This window comes from Hyla sarda, chromosome 7 (genome assembly GCF_029499605.1).
Source record: "Hyla sarda isolate aHylSar1 chromosome 7, aHylSar1.hap1, whole genome shotgun sequence".
Taxonomy (NCBI): Eukaryota; Metazoa; Chordata; class Amphibia; order Anura; family Hylidae; genus Hyla; species Hyla sarda.
The window spans coordinates 62,969,837-62,997,438 of NC_079195.1; the positions used below are offsets into that span (position 1 = coordinate 62,969,837).

At 43.7% G+C, this 27,602-nt stretch overlaps 1 protein-coding gene across 2 annotated transcripts in view; it reads right to left on the bottom strand.

The window, feature by feature from the left end:
- LOC130281739 (heparan sulfate glucosamine 3-O-sulfotransferase 1-like) overlaps positions 1-27,602 on the bottom strand; it is a 168,948-nt gene that overhangs the window by 68,205 nt on the left and 73,141 nt on the right. Inside the window, exons 1-2 of one of the 2 annotated variants that reach the window (XM_056529319.1) lie at positions 8,856-9,031; positions 8,017-8,091 (exon numbers count right to left, since the gene is read on the bottom strand). The exons of the other annotated variant lie outside the window; for it this stretch is intronic. The gene's annotated coding sequence lies outside the window, so the exon portion shown is untranslated. Of the gene's footprint in view, positions 1-8,016; positions 8,092-8,855; positions 9,032-27,602 lie in introns of those variants that run through there. 2 annotated transcript variants of the gene reach the window in all.

Sequence of the window (27,602 nt, forward strand, 5' to 3'; positions counted from 1 at the left end):
AAACCTCCGCCTGGGTGAATGTACCCAAAAACACTACGCTACACTACACAAAATAAAAAGTAAAACACTACATATACACATTCCCATACACATTTAATCCCCTCCCCTCAATAAAAATGAGAAACGTCTGGTACGGTACGGTTTCTAAAATGGAGCCTTCAGCTGTTGCAAAACAACTCCCAGTGTTGCCGGACAGCCATTGACTGTCAAGGCATGCTGGGAGTTTAACAACAGCTGGAGGCACCCTGTTTGGGAAACACTGCCATAGGGTAATTTTGGTATCAGAGGCAAGTGTAATTCTTGTATCCGGGTCCGTCCCATGCAATTCCCTAATTTAGGCCTCAAATGTGCATGGCGCTCTCTCACTTTGGAGCCCTGTCGTATTTCAAGGCAACAGTTTAGAGCCACATAAGGGGTATTTCTGTACTCGAGAGAAATGGCCTAACAAATTTTGGAGGGCTTTTTCTCCTTTTACCCCTTATGAAAAGGTAAATTTGGGGTCTACTCCAGCATTTTATTGAAAAAAAATTAAATTTTTTACACCAACATGCTAGTGTTGCCCCATACTTTTCATTTTCACAAGAAATAAAAGGAAAAAAGACCCACAAAATTTGTAACACAACAAAAGAGTACAGAAATACCCCTCATGTGGACATACAATGCTCTGCGGGTGCACAGCAGGGCTCAGGAGTGAGAGCACCATGTACATTACAGTGGTTCTGACATTGAGGCAAAAAAAAAAAAAATTAAAATAAATAAAAACACCCGCATGTGATCCTATTTTGGAAACTATACCCCTCACGGAACATAAAAAAAATGTATAGTGAGACCTAATACCCCACAGGTGTTTGAAGAATTTTCATTAAATTTGGACGTGAAAATGAAATAATTTGTACCCCATATGTGGATATACAGTGCTCTGCTGGCACACTACAGGGGTCAGAAGAGAAAGAATGCCATTGGGCTTTTGGAGAGAGAATGTGCCTGGAATTGCAGGCCATGTGCGTTTACAAAGCCCCCATGGTACCAGAACAGTGGACTCCCCCCCCCCCCCCCCCCCACACACACACACACACACACACACGTGACCCCATTTTGGAAACTATACCCCTCACGGAATGTAATAAGGGGTGCAGTGAGCATTTACGCCCCACAGGTGTCTGACAAATTTTCTGAACAGTGGTCCATGAAAATGAAAAATAAAATTTTTCATTTGCACAGCCCACTGTTCCAAAGATCTGTCAAACACCAGTGGGGTGTAAATTCTCACTGTACCCCTTATTACATTCCATGAGGGGTGTAGCTTTCAAAATGGGGTAGCATGTGGGGGGATCCGCTGTTCTGGCACCATGGGGGGACTTTGTAAATGCACATGGCCCCTCGACTTCCATTCCAAACAAATTCTCTCTCCAAAAGCCCACTGACGCTCCTTCTCTTCTGTACACTGTAGTTTGCCCGCAGAGCACTTTACATCTGTGGTAGCCCTTGGGGGGTGTATGGTAGTGGTGGTATGGTAACGGTATATGAGGGGTTAATATTAACCCTGTCACTCGTGACACCAGGGTGAGGGCTGGTATTATTGAGGTATAGCTTCGGCCTATCGCCGCCCTTCCCAGAAACGACAGGCATATGCAGATAATGACTGAAGGTCCACACTAGAGTTAAACTTGAACTGAAGTAAATTTTACTCTTGAACTTGCAGTACATTCAGAATACAGTAACAGTCTCTGTAATACACTTGTATAGACTTCAATGACTGACAGTTGCTGTGGACCTTGCGTCTTTTGCAGGTTAATACAATCAAGGTAATTGGTGCGTGGATCCGTCGGGATTTAGGGGTAGATTAGGTCCGGAAGTCCCGCAGAGTGTTTGGGGATTGATACACTCTATAACTATAATTGTTCAGCCGTTGCCGCAAGGCTCAGGCCTAACTCACTGCAATTACTGCTGTACAGGTCTTCTCTCATCAAGAGCACAGGAGCAAGAGAGCTAAAATGGCTGCCGCGTCCCTTATATGGACAGGGGGCAGAGCCAAATTTGATAGGTCCATGGTCAGCTGTCACTCACCGTCACACAGGCTTCTGGGCGATTGTCTGACTTCTTATACACATAATAAAACCAAAGCGAGGCTAGAAATACCAAAGTGAGGCCTGGAACGTATCAAGAGTGAGGCTTGGAACGTATCACATGACCCGAAGGCCCTGCGACGCCATAGAAACAAGTAATTAACCATTTAGTTACATTTATACTATACTATTTATATTATCTATGCATAAATTACTAATTATACGTTAAGATAGAGGCGACTAGGGGTAGACTAGATTACAGAGATCCCTACGTCCTAGGGACTCTGGCTATGGGGACCCATAAATAGATAAGTACCGTATGAAATGCGGTACTAGGACACCACACATCCTCATATGGGGTATTTCCATACTTCTATGAAACAGGGTTAAAAATTTTGGGAGGCTTTTCTCCTATTACCCCTTGTGAAAATAAAAATGTTGGGGGTAACACCAGCATTTTAATGAAAAAAATCTAATTTTTTATTTTCAAGTCCAACTTTAGCTGAAATTTGTCAAACACCTGTGGTGTGTAAAGGCTCACTGTACCCCTTGTTACCTTCCATGAGGGGTGTTGTTTCCCAAATAGTGTGCCATGTGGGGCTTTTTTGCTATTCTGGCACCATAGGGGCTTCCTAAATGCGACATGCCCCCCAAAATCAATTGAGCAAAAATTGCTTTCAAAAAGCCAAATGTGATTCCTTCTCATCTGAGCATTGTAGTGCGCCAGCAGTGCACTTTACGTCCAAACATGGGGTATTTCCATACTCAGAAGAAATGGGGTTACAAACTTTGGGGGGCATTTTCTCCTATTACCCCTTGTAAAAATTAAAAATTTGGGGAAAAAATGCATCTTGGTGAATAAATAATTTCATTTACACATCCAATTTTAACGAAAACTCATCAAACACCTGTGGGGTGTTAAGGCTCACTGTACTGCTTGTTACGTTCCTTGAGGGGTGTAGTTTCCAAAATAGTATGCCATTTTTTTCTTTTGATTTTATGGCACTATAGGGGCTTCCTAAATGTGACATGTCCCCCAAAAAACATTTCAGAAAAACTCACCTCTTCAAAATCCCATTGTCGCTCTTTCCGTTCTGAGCCCTCTAGTGCACTCACAGAGCACTTAACATCCACATATTAGGTATTTCCTTATTCGAGAGAATTGGGTTACAAATTTTAGGGTGATTTCTCTCCTTTTGCCCCTTGCAAAAAAATCAAAAACTGGGTCTACAAGAACATGTGAGTGTAAAAAATTTTGATTTTGAATTTTCTCCTTCACATTGCTGCTATTCCTGCTATTCCATGAAATGCAACAGACCTGTATAAACACTACAGGCTACATACATATAAGATCAACACACTTTTTGACTGGCAGAGATGAACACTGACTGTGTTTGCGAAACAATATGAAATGCAACAGAACTACAGGCTAGATACAGATCACAGCACTGGCTACTGTAGCTGGTTGAGGAACACTATTCATTTCAGGTATTTGCAGGTATGAGCCTTGAAAAAGGCATTTGATTTGTGGTCGCAAAAGATGAGCCCTTCAGAGGCTGTGAGAAGCATGTCCCCTTTAGTGATGAGCAGCAAGGGCCATATTCGAATTTGCGATATTTTGCGAATATATGGACAAATATTTGTCCTATGATCATGAAATTTGTATATTCGCTATGTTTGTTCACTTTTTTTCCATGCAAAAATCGTAATGAAATTCGTATAGTGCGAATGTGGGATTATATCTTTCAACTAACTTACACTATACCCTACACTAGAAACTATTTGCTAAACTAACTGTTACGCCTAGCGCTCCGGGTCCCCGCTCCTCCCCGGAGCGCTCACGGCGTCTCTTTCCCTGCAGCTCCCCGGTCAGTCCCGCTGACCGGGAGCGCTGCTCTCTCATGGCCGTTGGGGATGCGATTCGCACAGTGGGACGCGCCCGCTCGCGAATCGCATCCCAGGTCACTTACCCGTTCCCGTCTCCTGCGGTCATGTGCTGGCGCGCGCGGCTCCGCTCTCTAGGGCGCGCGCGCGCCAGCTCCCTGAGACTTAAAGGGCCAGTGCACCAATGATTGGTGCCTGGCCCAATTGGCTTAATTGGTTCCCACCTGTTCCCTCCTTATATCTAGTCTCCTCCCTTGCACTCCCTTGCCGGATCTTGTTGCCCTAGAGCCTAGTGAAAGCGTTTTTGTGTGTTTATACCCTGTGTACCAGAACTTTGCTATCTCCCCTGACTACGAACCTTGCCGCCTGCCCCCGACCTTCTGCTACGTCCGACTTTGCTTCTGCCTACTCCCTTGTACCTCGCCTATCTTCAGCAGCCAGAGAGGTGCCGTTGCTAGTGGATACGACCTGGTCACTACCGCCGCAGCAAGACCATCCCGCTTTGCGGCGGGCTCTGGTGAAAACCAGTAGTGTCTTAGAACCGGTCCACTAGCACGGTCCTCGCCATCCCTCTCTGGCACAGAGGATCCACCTCCTGCCAGCCGGCATCGTGACAGTAGATCCGGCCATGGATCCCGCTGAAGTTCCTCTGCCTGTTGTCGCCGACCTCCCCACACTGGTCGCCCAGCAAGCCCGACAGATTGCCCAACAAGATCACCAGCTGTCGTACTTGACCACCATGACTCAGCAACTCCAGTCGCAGCTACAGCAGATTCAGTCTCAGCTACAGCAGCAGCAACCATCTCCTCCGCCAGCTCCTGCACCTCTTCCGCAGCGAGTGGCCACTCCTAGCCTCCGCCTGTCTTTGCCGGACAAATTTAATGGGGACTCTAAGTTTTGCCGTGGCTTTCTTTCCCAATGTTCCCTGCATCTGGAGATGATGTCGGATCAGTTTCCTACTGAAAGGTCTAAGGTGGCTTTCGTAGTCAGCCTTCTGTCTGGAAAAGCCCTGTCATGGGCCACACCGCTCTGGGACCGTGATGACCCCGTCACTGCCTCTGTACACTCCTTCTTCTCGGAAATTCGAAGTGTCTTTGAGGAACCTGCCCGAGCCTCTTCTGCTGAGACTGCCCTGCTGAACCTGGTCCAGGGTAATTCCTCCGTTGGCGAGTACGCCATACAATTCCGTACTCTTGCTTCTGAACTTTCCTGGAATAATGAGGCTCTCTGCGCGACCTTTAAAAAAGGCCTATCCAGCAACATTAAAGATGTTCTGGCCGCACGAGAGACTCCTGCTAGCCTGCATGAACTCATTCATCTAGCCACTCGCATTGACATGCGTTTTTCTGAGAGGCATCAAGAGCTCCGCCAGGAAAAAGACTTAGATCTCTGGCCACCTCTCCCACAGTCTCCACTGCAATCTGCGCCTAGGCCTCCCGCCGAGGAGGCCATGCAAGTGGATCGGTCTCGCCTGACCCTGGAAGAGAGGAATCGCCGTAAGGAAGAGAATCTTTGTTTGTACTGTGCCAGTACTGAACATTTTCTGGTGGATTGCCCAATCCGTCCTCCACGTCTGGGAAACGCACGCTCACACTCAGCTCTCGTGGGTGTGGCGTCTCTTGATGCCAAGTCGGCTTCTCCACGTCTCACGGTACCTGTTCGGATTTCCACTTCAGCCAGCTCTCCCCTCTCAGCCGTGGCCTGTCTGGACTCTGGAGCTTCTGGAAATTTTATTCGGGAGTCCTTTGTGAATAAATTCCATATTCCGGTGACCCGTCTTGTCAAGCCACTCCGCATCTCCGCGGTCAACGGAGCCAGGTTGGACTGTACCATACGTTTCCGCACGGAGCCCCTTCTTATGAGCATCGGATCTCACCACGAGAGGATTGAACTTTTGGTCCTCCCCAATTGCACCTCGGAAATTCTCCTTGGACTTCCCTGGCTTCAACTTCATTCCCCAACCCTGGATTGGTCCACTGGGGAGATCAAGAGTTGGGGGTCCTCTTGTTCCAAGAACTGTCTAAAACCGGTTCCCAGTAACCCTTGCCGTAACTCTGTGGTTCCTCCTGTATCTGGTCCCCCTAAGGTCATTAAGGACTCTGCCTGCCACAGGAAATGCCCCTCCCCCCCTCCCAGTTCCATCAGGCAAGCTTCTGTGTCCCCTCATGGCCCTCCTCCTGGTGTCACACTGCCCCGTGCCAGGTCCCGCCCTCTGCCCTCTCTCCCCATTCCTACTCCTGCGGTTCTGCCTGCCGTTGAGGAATCCCTCCATCCTTTCCCGGTGTCCTCATCCCAGGGGAGGCAGTTACCCGATAAGGAGAAGGGGAGACCTAAGGGGGGGGGTACTGTTACGCCTAGCGCTCCGGGTCCCCGCTCCTCCCCGGAGCGCTCACGGCGTCTCTTTCCCTGCAGCTCCCCGGTCAGTCCCGCTGACCGGGAGCGCTGCTCTCTCATGGCCGTTGGGGATGCGATTCGCACAGTGGGACGCGCCCGCTCGCGAATCGCATCCCAGGTCACTTACCCGTTCCCGTCTCCTGCGGTCATGTGCTGGCGCGCGCGGCTCCGCTCTCTAGGGCGCGCGCGCGCCAGCTCCCTGAGACTTAAAGGGCCAGTGCACCAATGATTGGTGCCTGGCCCAATTGGCTTAATTGGTTCCCACCTGTTCCCTCCTTATATCTAGTCTCCTCCCTTGCACTCCCTTGCCGGATCTTGTTGCCCTAGAGCCTAGTGAAAGCGTTTTTGTGTGTTTATACCCTGTGTACCAGAACTTTGCTATCTCCCCTGACTACGAACCTTGCCGCCTGCCCCCGACCTTCTGCTACGTCCGACTTTGCTTCTGCCTACTCCCTTGTACCTCGCCTATCTTCAGCAGCCAGAGAGGTGCCGTTGCTAGTGGATACGACCTGGTCACTACCGCCGCAGCAAGACCATCCCGCTTTGCGGCGGGCTCTGGTGAAAACCAGTAGTGTCTTAGAACCGGTCCACTAGCACGGTCCTCGCCATCCCTCTCTGGCACAGAGGATCCACCTCCTGCCAGCCGGCATCGTGACACTAACCTACCCTATCTAACACTATCACTTTTTTTTTACACAGTACTCATCCTTGTTGTGATGTGTACTGTGAAGAAAAAAAAATGAATATTCGTCTTTACAAATATATAGCGCTATATTCTAAATATTCGCGAAATGCTGATATTCGCTGAAAAAATTAGCTTTTCGAATATTCGCTCTCAACACTAGTCCCCTTATCTGCTGTATAGGAGCCCTCCTGTAAACACACACATACACACAAGGTCTGTCTTTCTAATCTGTATCTATCTTGCTCTGTCTTTCTAATCTGTGTCTCTATCTTTCTAATCACTAACTGCCCCTATTTATGTCTCTCTCTGTCTCTTTTACTCTCTTTGTCTCGCTCTGGCTGTTCCTTCGGCTCTGTATGCAGTGAGTGACGTCACTGCCCTCTCATCTGTATAAAAATGCCCTGCCCCCGTGCTGTGTCCTCTTGGCCTTTGTGCTGATTGACACAGTAAGCATCAAATCACATAATAGACTGGGTTATCATGTGATATGCTGATTTCACTGATTTAATCTCACCACACCCTGTCCGCTCCCCGCCCATCCCCTGTCCGCCAAAATGCTTTCTGTTTTTTCATGCTATTTGCCGGCTAGCGCTAGCCGAACCAGTAAAAGCTTGAGTGTTCACAGAGCTGGAAAATTCTAAAAGTTTTGGTTGAATCAGGGTTTGCCAGATTCGGCTCGCTCATCTTTAGTCATGTCCTCTCGAGAAATTATATCTATAGGCTTTCCAAGAGAAGATTACAGAAAAAGATCAATTTATGCATTTATATCATTTTTCTTTTTATCCTAGGATAGATCTACGTTTATCCCAGGCATATTTTTATTCACTTTGTTTTTGCCGATCACAGCTATATGAAAAAACAACTGTTGTAACTACTACAACCATCACTTTTTTTCCACATATAATAACTAATTAGGAAGACTACAAAGCTGGCATATGGAGTAAATAACATGCATATGAAACAAAAAGCAGATTGAAGGTTTGTCACCTCTTGTATTACCCCAAGAGTCTTCCTGCCCCACTTTGCGGTTTAGCTGGCGACCTCTAGGAATTAGATGCTCACCTGAAATCAAAGATAATCATGCATATGACCCCTGAGTACTAGGGTATTGGGAGAGAGGAGAGGCAGTACAATACTGTAGCAAAATCCAAATGGCAAAATAAGCCATACTAGGAACAAAGAATATTCTTACAATCATGCACTGCAGGCTTATCAATAAATCCTTCAGCATTCTATGAAAAATTTCCTTTGGAGCTTCCTTTCAGTGGCCTATAGCACCTGAAACAAAGTTTTATTTATTTTCTTGCCATTAGGGAATTAAAGTGGTACTGCATGGTAAGACAACTTATCCCCTTTCCAAAGAATAGGTAGATAAGTGACCGACCACTGGTACACCCCGCAATCTCTTGCCTGACGCCCCCAGGCCCCCTCCATGCATCTCTATGAGAGAGTGAGAGATACAGGTTGGGAGTGGACACAGATCCATGCATGGCAGACCCGCGGCGGATAGGGGATAAATTGTCTTACGCTGCAATATTCTTTTAATATGCCAGGGAATGCTACCTGGGAAAAAAGTATGCAAATTCTTTTTCCTCTATTGGGAAGAGAGCTTTCTTTTTAGTGCCACCTATTGGTCATTCTCGGGCTCATGATTAAACATGACTAGGAATTATTAGTGAAACCAAGATCACCTCCAGAATCTTCGTTTGGCTGATAATTTCTTGTCATGTTTCAAGACTCTTTAGGGGGATATTCTAGAGGATAAGTTTCACATTTAAAAGTGTCCAGGGGGCCAGTGTAACAAGAAAAACAAAATCACTACTCACTTGCTGTTGATCTCCACATCAATGCCTTTCTGGGCTCTGCTGGTATCACTTCCTGTTCTTCGTCCTAACACATGGAAAGTGCCCACTGAGCCAGTCACAGGCAGAGGTGCATCACCGTAGTGGCCAAAAATTGGCTAAGCAGATGTTTGCTACAAGCTGGAATGTAGACAAGGAAACGGTGATAGTGGGGACTGGCACTATAAGTATGGAACAGCAGGGGATCGGCAGCGAGTTCAGGTTTATTTAGGTTAAACTGGCAGGCTGAGCACTTTTAAATGTAAAAGTTCAGCATTGGCCATTGACTTAGAAGGAAAAGTGCTGTCTCTCTAGTGGAGGTAGCTTTGAAATCTAATTTGCTTGCTTACTTATATACATAGCCCCCACGCACAGTTCAAAAGCTTATATTTTACTTCCTTTCAAAACAGAACATTTAAGCTAATTTCCATAATTACTGTCCATTATCTGGAATAATTATACGTCCTGCTTCGAAACCACAGTGATTATCTTACCGGTACGGAGAAGAGAGTAAGTGACGGGTCACAGGACCGGACACATTTACTAAAATATTCACGCTCCTACCTGCGGAGCGGTAATGGCGCGTCCTGTCAAGAGAAAACATACTTGACAAAAATACATTTAATTACAAAATGACATCTCAATGATAGGTCATCATCCAAAACGGGCTGGAGAGCAAAGGAACAAACCTAAAAACTGAACATTAAGGACAGCGAGAGGAAAGTGGGTCATCAGCATGGAAATCAAGAAAAGATAGCTCGCCTCCTGCAGACCACAGCCGAGCAATCACAATATTGTGTGGGCTGAAAAATGAGGACTTGACCCAAAAAAGGAAAAGCTGACAAAAGTTTAACTCTTCAGCAACATTCGAGTCGGTGTCGGTGACTTATAGGGTTGTGATGCAGAGCACCATAGTCCTTGCTGATCAGTAGAAGCTGAATATTACTAGCAAGTCCTATGTGTAACTGCTGAAAGAGAGCCGAAAAAAAATGGTCCTTTTAGATTCAATTTATTTTTTATTACCAGGTAACCTTCAAACGCCTGTCTATGTATTTCATCTTATTAATACTTTATTTCAGGATAGACATCCTCTGCATTTTTCAGTAAAGCAATCTCCGTACAATGGTTCTACCTCTTAATACATTATGAATTGGCTAGATTTTATTTTATTAAGAAAGTCCCTTTGGGGCAAAGCTATGCAAATAGGCAAGTTCTGAAGCCATTGGATTAGGCATGTTTATGACCATGCATGGAGGAGCAGGACATAGAGGAAACCTAAAACAATGGTAAAATTGGTTTATAGACAAAATGACTGTGTCAACTAAAAAGTTAAAAGTGGAAAACAAATGTTTTTAGATCAAATGGTGCCATAAAGTTAAAACAGATTTGTAAATTACTTCTATTAAAAAATATTAATCCTTCCAGTATTTATCAGCTGCTGTATGCTCCAAAGGAAGTTGTATAGTTCTTTCCAGTCTGAACACCGTGCTCTCTATTGCCCCCTCTGTCCGTGCCAGGAACTGTCCAGAGTACAAGCAAATCCCCATACCAAACCTCTCCTACTCTGGACAGTTCTCAACACGGACAGAGGTGGCAGCAGAGAGCAATTGGTCAGGCTGGAAAGAACAACACAGCTTCCCCTGGAGCATACAGCGGCTGATGAGTACTGGTTGGATCAAATGGGGGGGGGGGGGGGAGGGGGTATTTAGTCAGCCATCAATTGTGCACTTAAAAAGAGGAGAGAGGCCTGTATTCCATAAAATCACACTGATTTTTTAAGAATTTATTTGCAAATTATGGTGGAAAATAGTATTTGGCCAAGAACAAAAGTTCATCTCAATACTTTGTTACATACCCTTTGTTGGCAATGACAGAGGTAAAATGTCTTCACAAGATTGTCAACACACTGTTGCTAATATTTTGGCCCATTCCTCCATGCAGATCTCCTCTAGAGCAGTGATGTTTTTGGGCTGTCGCTGGGCAACAAGGACTTTCAACTCCCTCCAAGGTTTTCTATGGAGTTGAGATCTGGAGACTGGCTAGGCCACTCCAGGACCTTGAAATGCTTCTCACAAAGCCACTCCTTTGTTGCCCAGGCAGTGTGTTTGGGATCATTGTCATGCTGAAAGACCCAGCCACGTTTCATCTTCAATGCCCCTGCTGATGTAAGGAGGTTTTCACTCAAAATCTCACGATACATGGCCCCATTCATTCTTTGCTTTACACAGATCAGTCATCTTGGTCCCTTTGCTATAAAACAGCTCCAAAGCATGATGTTTCCACCCCTATGTTTCACAGTAGGTATGGTGTTCTTTGTTAGTGTTGCTCGCGAATATTCGCAATGCAAATTTTATTCACGAATATCGCATATTCGCGAATATAGCACTATATATTCGCAATTACGAATATTTTTTTTTTTCACAGTACACATCACAGTGATCATCCCTCTGCTTCCAGCTTTTGTGGTGTAAAGAAGGTTCTAATACTACTGTGTGAGACTGGCGTGCGAATTTTCGCATATGCAAATTTCTGCATATGCAAATTTTTGCATATGCAAATTTTTGCATACGCAAATTTTTGCATATGCGAAAATAAAATGCGAATATTACGAATATGCTAATTTAGCGAATATATGATGAATATTCGTCCATATATTCGCGAAATATTGCAAATTCGAATATGGCCTATGCCGCTCAACACTATTCTTTGGATGCAACTCAGCATTCTTTCTCCTCCAAACACAAAGAGTTGAGTTTTTACCAAAAAGTTCTACTTTGGTTTCATCTGACCATATGACATTCTCCCAATTAGAGATGAGTGAACTTTTCGATTTGTCAACTTCTCGGCGCGGCAGTTGCTGACTTTAGCCTGCATAAATTAGTTCAGCTTTCAGGAAATCCAGTGGGCTGGAAAAGCTGGGTACAGTCCTAGGAGAGAGTCTCCTAGGACTGTATATACCTTTTCCAGCCCACCAGAGCACCTGAAAGCTGAACTAATTTATGCAGGCTAAAGTCAGCAACCTCCGAGCTGAGAAGTTTGTGACAAACCGAATCACTGTAAGTTCGCTCATCTCTACTCCCAATCCTCTTCTGGATCATCCAAACGCGCTTTAGCAAACTTCAGATGGACCTGGACTAGAGATGAGCGAAGCTACAGTGATTTGATTTGTCACAAACTTCTCGGCTCGGCAGTTGCTGACTTTAGCCTGCATGAATTAGTTCAGCTTTCAAGTGCTCATGTGGGCTGGAAAAGGTGGATACAGTCAGCAACTGCCGAGCCGAGAAGTTCATGACGACTCGAATCACTGTAACTTTGCTCATCTCTAGCCTGGACATGTATTGGCTTAAGCAGGGGGACACGTCTGGCACTGCATGATTTGAGTCCCTGGTGATGTAGTGTGTTACTGATGGTAGCCTTTGCTACTTTGATCTCAGCTCTCTGCAGGTCATTCACTAGGTCCCCCCGTGTGGTTCTGGGATTTTTGCTCACCAAGGGGTGAGATCTTGCGTGGAGCCCCAGATCGAGGGAGATTATCAGCGGTCTTGTATGTCTTCTATTTTCTAATAATTGCTCCCACAGTTGATTTCTTCACAGCAAACTGCTTGCCTATTGCAGATTCAGTCTTCCCAGCCTGGTGCAGGGCTACAATTTTGTTTCTGGTGTCCTTTTACAGCTCTTTGGTTTTGGCCATAGTGGAATTTGGAGTGTGACTGTTTGAGGTTGTGGACAGATGTCTTTTATGCTGATAAGTTAAAACAGGTGCCATTAATACAGGTAACCAATGGAGGACAAATGAGACTCTTAAAGAAGTAGTAACAGGTCTGTGAGAGCCAGAAATCTTGCTTGTTTGTAGGTGATCAAATACTTTACCAATTAATTTATTAGAAATCCTACAATGTGATTTCCTGTATTCTACCCCTCCCCCCCCCCCATTCTGTCTCTCATAGTTGAGGTATACCTATGATGAAAATTACAGGCATCCCTCATCTTTTTAAGAGGGAGAACTTGCACAATTGGTGGCTCACTAAATACTTTTTTTCCCCACCATATATTATATAATCTACTAGCTGAGTACCCGGCGTTGCCCAGTTTTTCCTTCCTAATCCCTGTTGGGCAGGAAAATAAACAAAGGAGGAAGCTTTGACTTCATATCCAGTCCTCATATATTCTTGTCATATCCCAACCTCCTGTCCCGACCTTCTGTCCCGACCTCCTGTCCCGACCTCCTGTCCCATCCTCATACCTCGACCTCCTGTCCCATCCTCATACCTCGACCTCCTATCCCATCCTCATACCTCGACCTCCTATCCCGACCTCCTATCCCATCCCGACCTCCCATCCCGACCTCCCATCCCGACCTCCCATCCCGACCTCCCATCCCGACCCGTAATATGTGTACCAGGTATTGAAATAGCTCCAGCCGTACGGAAGTTATGTGAGAACATACCTTTCCCATTGATTTGCATGGGACTTTAAACAAAAAACCCGACACTCACAAATGGAGGTAGTTAAGGGTTAAATTAACTATCCTATATTTTAAGTGGGCATATAAGTAACATGTGACCAAGTATTATCGAAATATCTCCCGTCGTTTGGAAGTTATGCAGTAACATATATTTCCCATAGAGTTGTGTGGGACTTTAAACATAAACCCCGCCCCTAGCAAATGGGGGTGAGTAAGGGTTAAATCACCTATCCTATGTTTGTTGTTGACATATAATTAACATGTGTGCCAAATTTCATGTTAATATCTTTAGCCGTTTGGAAGTTTTTGTGGAACATACATACATACACACATATATACATACATACATACATACATACATGTATGTATGTATGTATGTACCTCCGAATTAGGAGAAATTGCTCCACTTTAGATTAATTTAGAAGTAAAGCTGATGAACTTCGCACTAGATTAAAGAACAGGGGATATCCTAACAAAATATTAAAAAGAGCTTATCACAGAGCACTGAAAGCAAATAGGTCCTCACTTCTGACCCCTAAGATAAAAGATAATAAAGAAGGAAAAGAAACATCAAGAATAATAGGGGTATATGATGACAAAGCTAGAGAGGTAAAGGAAATCCTCAGCAAATACTGGGGCATATTAAGGTTTGATGAGACCCTAAAAGAATTGATCCCAAGTGAACCCCAGATCACATATAAAAGAGGGTGCAATTTAAGGGACAAACTGGTCCAAAGCAATTTTGAAAGAACCCCAAGAGATGGATGGCTTACAACTAAACCAAATGGAACATTTCAGTGCGGCAAATGCACAATGTGCCAATATATTAAAAAAGGAAGCAAATTCAGTAGTGCGGTAACAAAGAAAGAATATCAGATTAAACATTTTGCCAACTGTGAGACAAAGGGGGTGATCTATCTCCTAACTTGCACATGCCCACAAAATTATGTGGGAAAAACTTTCAGAAACTTCCGACGAAGACTACAAGAACACGTAGGGGATATGGTGCACATGCGAGACACCCCAGTAGCGAACCATTTTGCTTCCCATCAACAAAGTGATGTGCGAGGTCTCCAGGAACAAGTCATCGAAGTTATATCCTTACCAAGCAGAGGAGGTGACTGGGATAATATGCTTCTTCAAAGAGAAGCCTTCTGGACTTTCACCTTGGAAGCGGTGAAACCAGAGGGCCTAAATGACTTTGTATCCTACGCGTGTTTCATAAAATAACACAATAATGAGATAAAACATATACATTTTAAATAATAATACTTTCTAACAAGTTATCAAATGCAACAATGTACAGTTTATGAACAAATGAAAAATATGCAACTATCATGTAAATATATGTAATAGAGATACAGAGAACACGCTGTCTAGCAGTGAAAGAGTTAAAATACAGCTGGAACGCAAGAAAAGCGACCTGTCCACTGATTATCCAGAGCTCAGAACGAGGGCTGAACAGCACACCTGAGCATTAAAGACACTCCCCTCATAGCCATACCTGTGAGAGTCCAGCCACGGCATTAGAGAGCGTAGTTTCTATGCGCAGGCTGGAGATTGGCGGACCAGAGTAATAGGCGGAGTGAAGGAGGAGTTACTAGATATAAAGCACGGCGGGAAAATCAAATGGAGTACGGTCGGCATCAGAGCCGCACAGATGAAAGGAGCCGCTTAGATAAAAGGATGCAAGCCAAGAGTTGGAATTCCGCAACAAGGTCCCTGAAGAATCGCATAGAGGAAATGCGTAGGATCGGCACCTAATGCATACCTGGAAGCTCCAAGGACGATAAAAGACGCACCTTACTACCTAGAAGAAATAAGCTAAGTGGCATGTGCAATAGTACTTAGTGCAATAATAAGACTGTGGACTGTGCAATATCACCAGTGCAATATGTGATTGTGGACATCGTGTATTAATATGGTCACCAATATGCACTAGTCACCTTTACAACTATGTACATATCTGATTGCCCCAACTACATGGAGGAACATGCTAACTCACAGACACTTTGCACATTGCCACTTTGCAAATAAGAATAACGCATAACACATGCACAGTCTGAACTCTGCCAGACAAAGTACTATAGCAGACAGGAGCAAGATACATGTCTCTTCAAGTACCTTATGTTAAAGGCTAGATAGAGGTAGTTAAGGTGCGATCTATACATATTAAATTTACACCCGACAAGTGTTAATTTGAATTTTAAGAAAAATAATAAAAGGTATATTTTAAAAGGTTCCCTGTTTGTCAGTTCATATATCAAACTTGGGAGACCTCCACATTTCAAGACGGTTATACCGATCAGTGATACATACATACATACACGTTGAGATTATATTATATATATATATAAAACTCAACGTGTGTGTGTGTGTGTGTGTGTGTATGTATATATGTATGTATGTATGTATGTATGTATGTATGTTCCACAAAAACTTTCAAACGGCTAAAGATATTAACATGAAACTTATATATAACACACACACACACACACACACATATGCTGGTGCCAGAACGTTAAACAGATTTGTAAATCACTTCTGTTAAAAATCTCTTAATCCTTCCAGTACTTATCAGCTGCTGTATGCTTCAGATGAAGTTGAGTTGTTCTTTCCAGTATGACCACAGTGCTCTCTGCTGACACCTCTGTCCATGTCAGGAACTGTCCAGAGTAGGAGAGGTTTGCTATGGGAATTTGTTCCTGCTCTGGACAGTTCCTAACATGGACAGAGGTGTCAGAAGAGAGCACTGTGGTCAAACAGAAAACAATAACTCTGCTTCCCCTGTAGTAAACAGCAGCTGATAGATATAATAGAATAGAAGTAATTTACAAATCTGTTTAACTTTATGGAGCCAGTTGATATGAAAAAATAAATGTTTTCTACCAAAGTCCCCCTTTAACCCCTTAAGGACCCAGCCCAGTTTAACCTTGAAGACCCGGGCATCTTTTGCACATCTGACCACTGTCACTTTAAGCATTAATAACTCTGGGATGCTTTTACTTTTCATTCTGATTCCAAGAAAGTTTTTTCGTGACATATTCTACTGTATGTTATTGGTAAAATTGTGTCCATACTTGCATCATTTCTTGGTGAAAGTTTCAAACATTTAATTAAAAATTTGAAAATGTTGCATATTTTAACTTTGAAACTCTCTGCTTATAAGGAAAATGGACATCTCCCAAAAAACTATGTATTGATTCACATATATAATAGGTCTACATCATAAAGTTGACATGTTTTTACTTTTGGAAGACATCAGAGGGCTTCAAAGTTTAGCAGCAATTATCCAATTTTTCTCAAAATTTTAAAAATCAAAATTTTTCAGGGACCAGTTCAGTTTTGAAGTGGATATGAGGGGCCTTCATATTAGAAATACCCCATAAATTACCCCCTTATCAAAACTGCACCCCTCAAGGTATTCAAAATGACAGTCAGGGTGTTAACCCTTTAGGTGTTTCACAGGAATAGCAGCAAAGTGAAGGAGAAAATTCAAAATCTTCATTTTTTACACTCATGTTCTTGTAGACCAAGTTTTAGAATTTTTACAAGTTGTAAAAGGAGTGAAATCTTCCTAAAATGTGTAATTTAATTTCTCTCGAGTATGAAAATACCTCATATGTGTATGTCAAGTGTTCTGTGAGTGCACTAGATGGCTCAGAAGGGAAGGAGCGACAATGGGATTTTGGAGAGTGAGTTTTTCTGAAATGGTTTTTGGGGAGCATGTCACATTTAGGAAGCCCCTATGGTGCCAGAACAGCAAAAAAAAAAAAAAACACATGGCATACTATTTTGGAAACTATACCGCTCAGGGAACATAACAAGGGGTCCAGTGAGCCTTCACACCCCACAGGAGTTTGACAACTTTGTTAAAGCTGGATGTGTAAATAATTTTTTTTTCAACAAAAATGTTGTTTTTTCCCCACATTTTACATTTTTAAAGGGGTAAGAGAAGTAAATCCCCCCAAAAATTTGTAACCCCATTTCTTCTGAGTATGGGAATACCCCATGTGTGGACATCAAGTGCACTGCGGGCACACTACAATGCTCAGAGGAGATTGAGCACCATTGAGCTTTTGGAGAGAATTTGGTTGGAATAGAAGTCGGGGGGCGTTGTGTGTTTACAAAGCCCCCTGTGGTGCCTCCCAGAATTTAATAGGGGTTCAGCGAGCATTTACACCCGACTGGCATTTGACAGATCTTTGGAACAGTGGGCTGAGCAAATTAAAAATAAATTTTTTCATTTTCATGGACCACTGTTCCGAAAATCTGTCAGACACCTGTGGGGCATAAATGCTCACTGTACCCCTTATTACATTCCGTGAGGTGTGTAGTTTCCAAAATGGGGTCACATGTGGGGGTGGGTCCATTGTTCTGGCACTATGGGGGCTTTGTAAACACATGTGGCCTTCCATTCCGGACAAATTTTCTCTCCAAAAGCCCAATGGCGCTTCCTCTCTTCTGAGCATAGTAGTTCACCCGCAGAGCACTTTACATCCACATATGGGGTATGTTCTTACTCAGGAAAAAAGCCCCACAAATGTTTAACCCCATATCTTCTATTTTCCCTTGTGAAAATTAAAAACTTAGGGTAACACCAGCATTTTAGTAAAAAAATTATTTTTAAATTTCCCCATCCAACTTTAACAAAAATTAACACCTGTGGGGTGTTAAGGCTCACTATACCCCTTGTTATGTTTCGTGAGGGGTGTAGTTTCCAAAATAGGGTCACACAGGGGTATTTATTTTTTTGTGTTTATGTCAGAACCGCTGTAAAATCAGCCACCCCTGTGCAAATCACCAATTTAGGCCTCAAATGTACATAGTGCGCTCTCACTCCTGAGCCTTGTTATGTAGGCCTGCAGAGCATTTTACGCCCACATATGGGGTATTTCCGTACTCAGGATAAATTGCGTTACAAATTTTTTTCTTCTTTTACCTCATGTGAAAATACAAAACGTATGGGGCCACACCAGCATGTTTGTATAAACATTTTTAATTTTTTTTACACTAACAGGCTGATGTAGACCCCAACTTTTACTTTTCATAAGGGGTAAAAATAGAAAAAGCTCTGAAGTTAGAGTGCCATGCGCATTTGAGGCCTAAATTTGGGATTGCATAGGGGTGGACATAGGGGTATTCTACGCCAGTGATTCCCAAACAGGGTGCCTCCAGCTGTTGCTAAACTCCCAGCATGTCTGGACAGTCAGTTGCTGTCCGGAAATCCTGGTAGTCGTTGTTTTGCAATTACAGGAGGCTCCGTTTTGGAAACACTGCCGTAAGATACGTTTTTCCATTTTTATTGGGACAGTGTAAGGGGGTGTATATGTAGTGTTTTACCCTTTATTATGTGTTAGTGTAGTTTAGTGTTTTTAGGTACATTCACACAGGTGAGTGGTTAAGGGTGAGTTTCATGCTAGGAGTTTGCGCTGCGACAGAAAATTTGCAGCAACTCAAACTTGAAGCAGGAAACTCACTGTAAACCCACCCATGTGAATGTACCCTGTACACCTCCAGCTGTTGCAAAACTACAACCCCCAACATGTACTGACTGACCATGCATGCTGGGAGTTGTACTTTTGCAACAGCTGGAGGCACAGTGATTGGAAAACCTTCAGTTAAGTTCTGTTTATCTAACTCAGTATTTCCCAACCAGTGTGCCTCCAGCTGTTGCAAAACTACAACTCCCAGCATGTACTGATTGCCAAAGGGCATGCTGGGCATGCTTATACAACAGGTGGAGGAAACTACAACTCCCAGCATGGCGAGACAGCCATTGTTGTTCATGCATGCTGGGAGTTGTAGTTTTGCAAGATTCAGAGGGCCACGGTTTAGAAATCACCGCACAGTGATCTCAAAACTGTGGCCCTCCAGATGTTGGAAAACTACAAATCCCAGCATGCCCAGACAGCAAAATACATGTAGGCTTCATTCATTCATTCATTTGCCACTGCCCGACATGTCCCCGCTGCTGCCCTGCTTCTAATGCAATCAGCGCACTGCCGGGACATGTCTATTCTCTGCTGCTCATTACCTTCGGGTACAGAAATGAGCAGCAGAGAATAGACATGTCCCAGCGGTGCGCTGATTGCGCTAGGAGCAGGGAAGCAGCGGGACATGATGGCAGCGGCAAATGAATGAATGAAGCCTACATGCTTCATTCATTCACCGCCACCGGTGCCCGACATGTCCCGCTGCTGCCTTGCTCCAAGAATATGAGGAGCAGATAACGGGAGGGGGAATAAGCACACTGGGGCCAATGCATTATTATAAGCAGACTGGAGCCAATGAATTATTACAAGCACACTGGGGCCAATTAATTATTATAAGCACACTGGGGCCAATGAATTATTGTAAACACACTGGGGCCAATTCATTATTATAAATTTGCATGGGGGCATAAATTTGGGGGACAAAATAGTAGTTTAAAAACACTGCCGGGAGCCCTGAATAGCTCCTTAGTATATAAATCGCAGGCGAGCGGAGCATGCCGCTCGCTCCCCTGCTTTATAACTGCTGATCGCATCTGGTCAAGTCAAGACTCTGTTCCATGATGGGGATAGTAGTACAAACACTAATGTAGCCTCCCCAGCCACCTGCAGACTCCAGCAGCCGGGGGAATACTACTCCCATCATGAAAAGAAGTCTGTTCCATGATGGGAGTAGTAGTAGCTCTGGCTGCGGGAATCTGCTGCTGATACTAACGGATGATTATAGCATCCCTTTGCATCAGTTCGCATCAGTTATTAGAATGGTCAATTTAGGAGGCAATAACGGAGAAAATATGAACTGTAGCGATCCCAAAAAAGTGGAGATACCCATTTTTAATAACATTTCATAGGGTACTATTAAAAAAATTTTTAAAAAAAAGATACTGTAGTAATGAAAATTTTGTATTTAACGACGGGGCGATCTTTCTATTAGTACAGAAACTACTAGTCCCATCATGGAACAGTGTGTTTCATGCTGGAAGTAGTAGTACTACCTAAAATATATTTAAAAAAGAAAAAAAAATAGTGAAAAACACACACACACACACACACACATTTCATTTTTATTATTGACAGCTACATTTTTAGGTCCTTGCCCACCCACATAAGACGATCCCGGTTTTAAAATGAATATTAGCATAATTTTTTTTTGTCTTTCAATTTTCGGGAGCGGGCAGGGACCAGAAAATTCAGCGCTTAAAAGGGGTACTCCGGCGCTTAGACATCTTATCCCCTATGCAAAGGATAGGGGATAAGATGCCTGATCACGGGGGTCCCGCCGCTGGGGACCTCCGTGATCTTGCACGCAGCACCCCAGTTAAAATCAGTCCCCAGAGCATGTTCGCATGCTGTCACGCCCCCTCCCATAGGCTTGCATTGAGGGGCGGAGCGTGACGTCACACGGGGGCGGAGGTATAACATCACACGCTGCCGGCCCTGTGGTCGCTGGTAATCAGACCCGGAGCGAACATGCTCCAGGGACTGATTTTAACTGGGGTGCTGCGTGCAAGAACCCCTTTAATATTAAAAATATATGAGGAGTGCATTTCATACATTTTTTATTGTCACTTTACTTTTTTAGCCCCATTTTTTATATTGAATGCTGAATTTTCTGGTCCCTGCCCACTCCTGAAAATTGAAAGGTAAAATCCCTTTATTGCTGACTATAGTATAAAAGATGTCAAAGCACACAGTACACGTAAGACCTAAAGATAAATCTTATTACTACAGGTATAAGTGAGATATGAAGCAGCATTACAGGGGTACTTCGGTGAAAATATGTTTTTTAAATCAACTGGTGCCAGAAAGTTTAACAGATTTGTAAATTACTTCTATTAAAAAAATCTTAATCCTTCCTGTACTTATTAGCTGCTGAATACTACAGCGGAAATTTTTTTCCGTTTGAAACACAGAGCTGTCTGCTGACATCATGACCACAGTGCTCTCTGCGGACATCTCTGTCCATTTTAGGAACTGTCCAGAACAGCATATGTTTGCTATGGGGATTTCCTTTTACTCTGGACAGTTCCTAAAATGGTGAGGAGAGTGGTGTGGGAGGTGGTGTTGCGAGCATTCAGGCTCCTGAAGCAGATACTGTGTCATGTCTGTATTGTCCTGTGTTCACACACAGCTATTGGTTTGGTTGTGTGTGAAAAGTTTTATGATCCTTGGTCAGGGAATAGTTAATAGCCTTTTGGTTGCTAGCCAATAGCTCTTAGGGTGTATCTATTTAAAATCAGCCCTGTCTAGCCTCTGGGCTGGTGATACCTCATTATAGCCTGACTTGTTAAGATGCTGGACATGCTGCATGGAGCTCTTGGTGAAACACTCTTTGTTTGAGCTTTTAATCTACTATATCTGTTTTAGTAAGCACTTTGTATTTTATGGTTTTATCCAATGTTATGTAGTATGCTCTTAGTACTGTGTTTAGTCAGTTTTAGGATTTATATGTTCTTTTTGCTATGTGTCTGTTCACAGTGTTTTCTCTTGAGTCAGTTCTTATGAAGTTCTGTATTTCATATTTCGATTTTCCTACTGGGTAAGCTTCTGACCACACTGTGGAGTGTGCTGCTGGCCAGTAGTCTATTTGGATTATTATGGCTACTCCTTTAGTGGAGTGGTGTGTCCAGTGTGAACAGTGTCCTATGTTAGATCCCTGTTACCGCTCCATGGGGATTCCTTATCTACTGTAGGTATTTGGAGGGATTGCTATTCCTGTCTATATTATATCCTGTGTATTTAGGCATCACTGTTAACTGTCCATGGGGACTCAGAGGGTATTTTAATTCCTGCATCTACTGAAGGTGTTCTGAAAGAATTGCAATTATTCCTGTCTTGTGTTTAGTGTGAACAGTGTTCTATAAATATATCCTGTGTATCTCTGTTACCTGTCCATGGGGATTCCGTGTCTACTGGAGGTTTTATGTGGGATTGCAAATATTCCTGTTTAGTGATAAATCCCTTTTACCTGTCCATGGGGGCTCAGAGGGTATTGTTATTCCTGTGTCTGCCGGAGGTTTTTCTAGGGGATTCAGCTTATTTCTCTTTTGTTTCTGGAATATGTTCAGACTCATCCGTTTTCCTGTCTGGTGTTTTGAACTCTATATATGTTCATTAGTTCTTTATTCAGATCTTTGGAGCTCTGTTCATGACCACTTATCTATAGTGTCCTCTGTTCATGATCGCCTATCTATAGTGCCCTCTGAACTTTATCTGTTATGGAGTTCTAGGTTTCTGTTATGTTTCTGGTTTGTGACCGACTGTTTATTAGTATGTGTTTTAGGCCCCTGCACTTTAGTTCAGGGAGGGACTAGCGCCCAGTTGTCGATCTACTGGTTAGGGTGAATGGGCAGGTAGGCAGGGAGAGCAGTTTTAGGGTCAGTTTAGGGCTCATTCTCCCTGTCCCTGGTCAGTACCTAACACACTGTTGAGGAACCTGGAGGAGGACATCAGTGATGTGCAGACACAACTCGATGATGTTGATGAAGCCGATCGCACTTGGGTGCTGGGTGCAGAAGGGGCTTCATCATCATCAGGAGAAGAGGCTTACAGATTGCCCGTGAGGCAGCAGCTGAGCCAGCAAGGCGGTAGCATGGTTGGCAGTTAGCATGGTGGCAGAAGTGGAAAGTCTGGAGCCATACGTACCCGGGGTAGACCACCTGCTTTGCGGCAACCTAACTTTCCGGGAGATAGTGAAACAGGGGTTCCTGGAGTTGGCGGCAGTAGCAGTCAATCAGTGCGGACTGTTGGTGGGAAAATAAGTTACTCGGCGGTGTGGCAGTTTTTTATCAAGCATCCAGAGGAGGTTAACATTGCCACATGCAAGATGTGTCGGCAGAATGTGAAGCGTGGCCAGGGTCCCAACATTGTCACCACGGCCCTGCATCAACAACATATGCAGTGTCACCATAAAGCGGCCTGGGAGAACCGTGGAACCGATGTGGTGGTTCAGCCTGCTGCATCACCCAATGGCAAGCTGCTCCCTGTCTCAGCCAGTCAAGGCTCCACCACCTCAGCCAAGGGAGCTGTGTGTCATAACCATCTTATGTCGCTCCAGATGCTCCTGCTCTTCCTGCTTTGAGTCAGTCATTCTGCCAGGAATCCATCGGTGAAGACATGTCCAAGAGACCACAGTATGCGCCCACTCATCCAACAGAGCAGAAGCTGAATGTTCTCCTGTCCAAGTTGCTGGTGCTGCAGTACCTCCCTTTTCAAGTGGTGGAATCTGCACCTTTCAGAGAACTGATGGCTTGCACCGATCCGAGGTAGAGAGTGCCAAGCCGTAATTTCTTTGTGAAGAAGGAAGTACCAGCCCTGCATAATTTTGAGGAACAGAAGGTGGGCCAGTCCTTGAGCCTGTCGGTGTGTATCAAAGTGCATGGCAGCGCCGACGTGTGGAGCTGTAACTACGGTCAGGGACAATACATATCCTTTACAGCCCACTGGGTGAATGTTTTTCCTGCACAGCCACAACAACGGCACCTTGGACAGTTCATGCCGCTTCCTCCTCCACACTCTCAGGCTGTTGGTCTTGTGACAGTGTGTGACTCTGCATCCTCATCCTCCACAGTGTCCTCAGCCTCCACTGCACGGACAAGTCTCAGTACCCCTCCAGCATACCATGTGTGCCGGGCACGGCGGTGTCACGCTGTTCTTCACATGGTTTGCCTTGGTGAAAGGAGTAACACAGAGGAGGAACTGCTAAGTGTCATTAATCAAGAAATTGAATCATGGCTTACTCCACAAAAACTGAAAATGGGAACCATGGTGACCGACAACGAAATTATTTCTTGTCTGCGCTGCGACAAAGAAGCCTGAGACAGTTTTCTTCTGCCTAGCTGCCTCAGCTACTATTCTGATCCTGCCACCCACCTGATGTCACACATCTGATGCCAATTTCTATTTTTTACCCACCTTAGTCACCATGCACTGGTATTGCCACGGCACAACTCTGTCACCGGGTCACTTTCAAGACTCCTGATGCTGCGCCACCTCCAGGCTGTCTTATTCTGCTACCATATGTTCTCTTCATGCTGATGCCAGCTCCAAGCTGTCATACTGTCACCATATGTTCTCCTCATGCTGCCACAAACTCTAGGCTGTGTCATTCAGCCACTAAGTGGTCTCCTCATGCTGCCGCCACCTCCACACTGTCATTCAGCCACTATATGGTCTCCTCATGCTGTTTCCTCCTCCACGCTCTGTGTAATTCAGCCACTATATGGTCTCCTCATGCTGCTGCCAACTCTAGGCTGTGTCAGCCACTCTATGGTCTCTTGATACTGATGCCACCTCCAGGCTCTCATTGAGTCACCATGTGACATGTGACTCCTTGTTAGATTTGGTCTTTTGTAACCACACTATTTATTCAAAGTAAATGCTGGGGCCCAGGACATTAACCCCTTAAGGACCCGGGGTTTTTCCGTTTTTGCATTTTCGTTTTTACCTCCTTACCTTTTAAAAAATCATTTTCGTTTTTACCTCCTTACCTTTTAAAAAATCATAACTCTTTCAATTTTGCACCTAAAAATCCATATGATGGCTTATTTTTTGCGCCACCAATTCTACTTTGTAATGAGGTCAGTCACTTTACCCAAAAATCTATGGCAAAATGGGAAAAAAAATTATTCAGAGACTAAATTGAAAACTTTGGGGGCTTCCGTTTCTACACAGTACCTTTTCCGGTAAAAATTACACCTTATCTTTATTCTGTAGGTCCATATGTTTAAAATGATACCCTACTTACATAGGTTTGATTTTGTCGTACTTCTGGAAAAAATCATAAACTACATGCAAGAAAATTTATACGTTTAAAATTGTCATATTCTGACCCCTATAACTTTTTTATTTTTCCGTGTATGGGGCGGTATGAGGGCTCATTTTTTGCGCCGTGATCTGACGTTTTTAGCGGTACAATTTTTGTACTTATAGGACTTATTGATCTTATTTCATGATATAAAAAAAAGTGACCAAAAATGCACAATTTGGGACTTTGGAATTTTTTTTGCGCGTACGCCATTGACCGTGCGGTTTAATTAACAATATATTTTTATAATTTGGACATTTCTGCACGCGGCAATACCACATGTTTATTTTTATTTACACTTTTTTTTTATGGGAAAAGGGGGGTGATTCAAACTTTTATTAGGGGAGGTGTTAAATGATCTTTATTCACTTTTTTTTTTTTCACTTTTTTTTTTTCCAGTATTATAGCTCCCATAGGGACCTATAACACTGCCAAACTGATATTTTACATTGATCAGTGGTTTCTCATAAGAAACCACTGATAGATGATTCTGCCACTTGACTGCTCATACCTGGATCTCAGGCACTGAGCAGTTATTGGGCGATCGGACAGCAAGGAGGCAGGTAGGGATCCTCCAGCTGTCTTGTAAGATGTTCGGGATGCCGTGATTTTGCCGCGGCGATCCTGAACAGCTCCCTGAGCTAACCGGCATGGCTTCACTTTAGACGCGGCGTTCAACTTTGAATGCAGCGTTTAAAGGGTTAATAGCGCGCGGCAGCGATCAATGCCGCGCGCTATTAGCCACGGGTCCAGGCCGTGGCCCCGCGTTATACATCGGGAGCAGACTCATGACGTTCTTTTCAATTTTGACGCCATATGGTCTCCCTGCTGCCACATCCAGATGCTCTGAAGCAGTGATTCTAATAGTGATGCCTGTGATCTGCATGTCATACTGAATAACAGTAATATTTCACTAACACAGCACACACCCTATGCGTGTTAGGACAAGGCAAAGTGTTCTACACTCCTGTTGAGACTCTCCGTGGGCCAGAAATAGCAGTTTTTAATAGCGATTTTCGGCGAATAAATTCAGAACAACTGTGGACTGTGCTTGGGAGGCATGAGTGAGAGAAAATTGAATGCTGTTAGAAGTTTTTACTCTCCAAAGAGGCATAAAAATGGGATGTCCATCACGGCAACTACAGCATTTGCTGTGGCTATTAAAGTATTGGCTGGGACAATTAGAGAATCCCTGACTGTATAAGGATTATAGCATGGTGACAAACAAAAACAAGTGGACCTTTACAGTATCAACATGCATTTATATCTAGAAAAGTGGACAAAAAAAAAGGAGTGGATGTCCACAGTCTTAAGTTGGAGCAAATCATCTTCTATGTCCTTTGTCTGGCCAGATATCTCTGCATGAGATATATCACAAATAAAATTTGTCACATCTATGTATTAATCTGTAGACCCAAATATTTAAACCTTTTCTCGTTAGATATTTGTCAATAGTTTACCCTCATTAACTAAATGTCAAGAAGTTTCAACAAATCAGTTTATTAATAATTAACCCGAATAATTAAGTATAAATTAATCAGAATAAGTTAAATCAAAGACGATGCAAAAAGGCAAAGAGAGTGCACTGATGATCCCAAATCCATGTCTCTAAAACGTTTCTGCTCAGCGGTAACTGAGCAGCAATCTGATATGTTGAAATCAAGAGGCAGGAAGAGGATCAATGTTGAGAATGGGAGCAAGATACTGGAGCCATCAGGGGTGCGTTGAGAGGTAAATACAAGTTTTTTTGTTTAAATGCAGGCAGCTGGGCTAGATTTTTTGCAACATTTTTAAGCCACATGGCCCCTTTAAGATTTTGAGAAACTTTTTACAATGAATTGTCTATTGGAAACATTGGAGGCAGTTAAATTATTTGTTTAACCCCTTAAGGATGCAGCCCTTTTTCACCTTAAGGACCACTTAAAGTCCACTGTTGCTTTACCAGTTAATAACGCGAAAAAGCTTTTACCGAATATTCTGAGATAGTTTTTCGTGACATATTCTACTTTATTTTGGTGGTAAATTTTCGGCGTTACTTGCATCCTTTTTTGGTGAAAAATCCCCAAATTTCATGAAAATTTTTGGGGATTTTTGAAGCTCTCTACTTGTAAGGAAAATGGATATTCCCAATAAATTTTATTTTTATTCACAAATACAATATGTCCACTTTATGTTGGCATTAGAGATGAGCGAACTTACAGTAAATTCGATTTGTCATGAATTTCTCGGCTCGGCAGTTGATGACTTTTCCTGCATAAATTAGTTCAGCTTTCAGGTGCTCCGGTGGGCTGGAAAAGGTGGATACAGTCCTAGGAGACTCTTTCCTAGGACTGTATCCACCTTTTCCAGCCCACTGGAGCACCTGAAGGCTGAACTAATTTACGCAGGATAAGTCATCAACTGCTGAGCCGAGAAGTTCGTGACGAATCAAATTTACTGTAAGTTCGCTAATCTCTAGTTGGCATCAT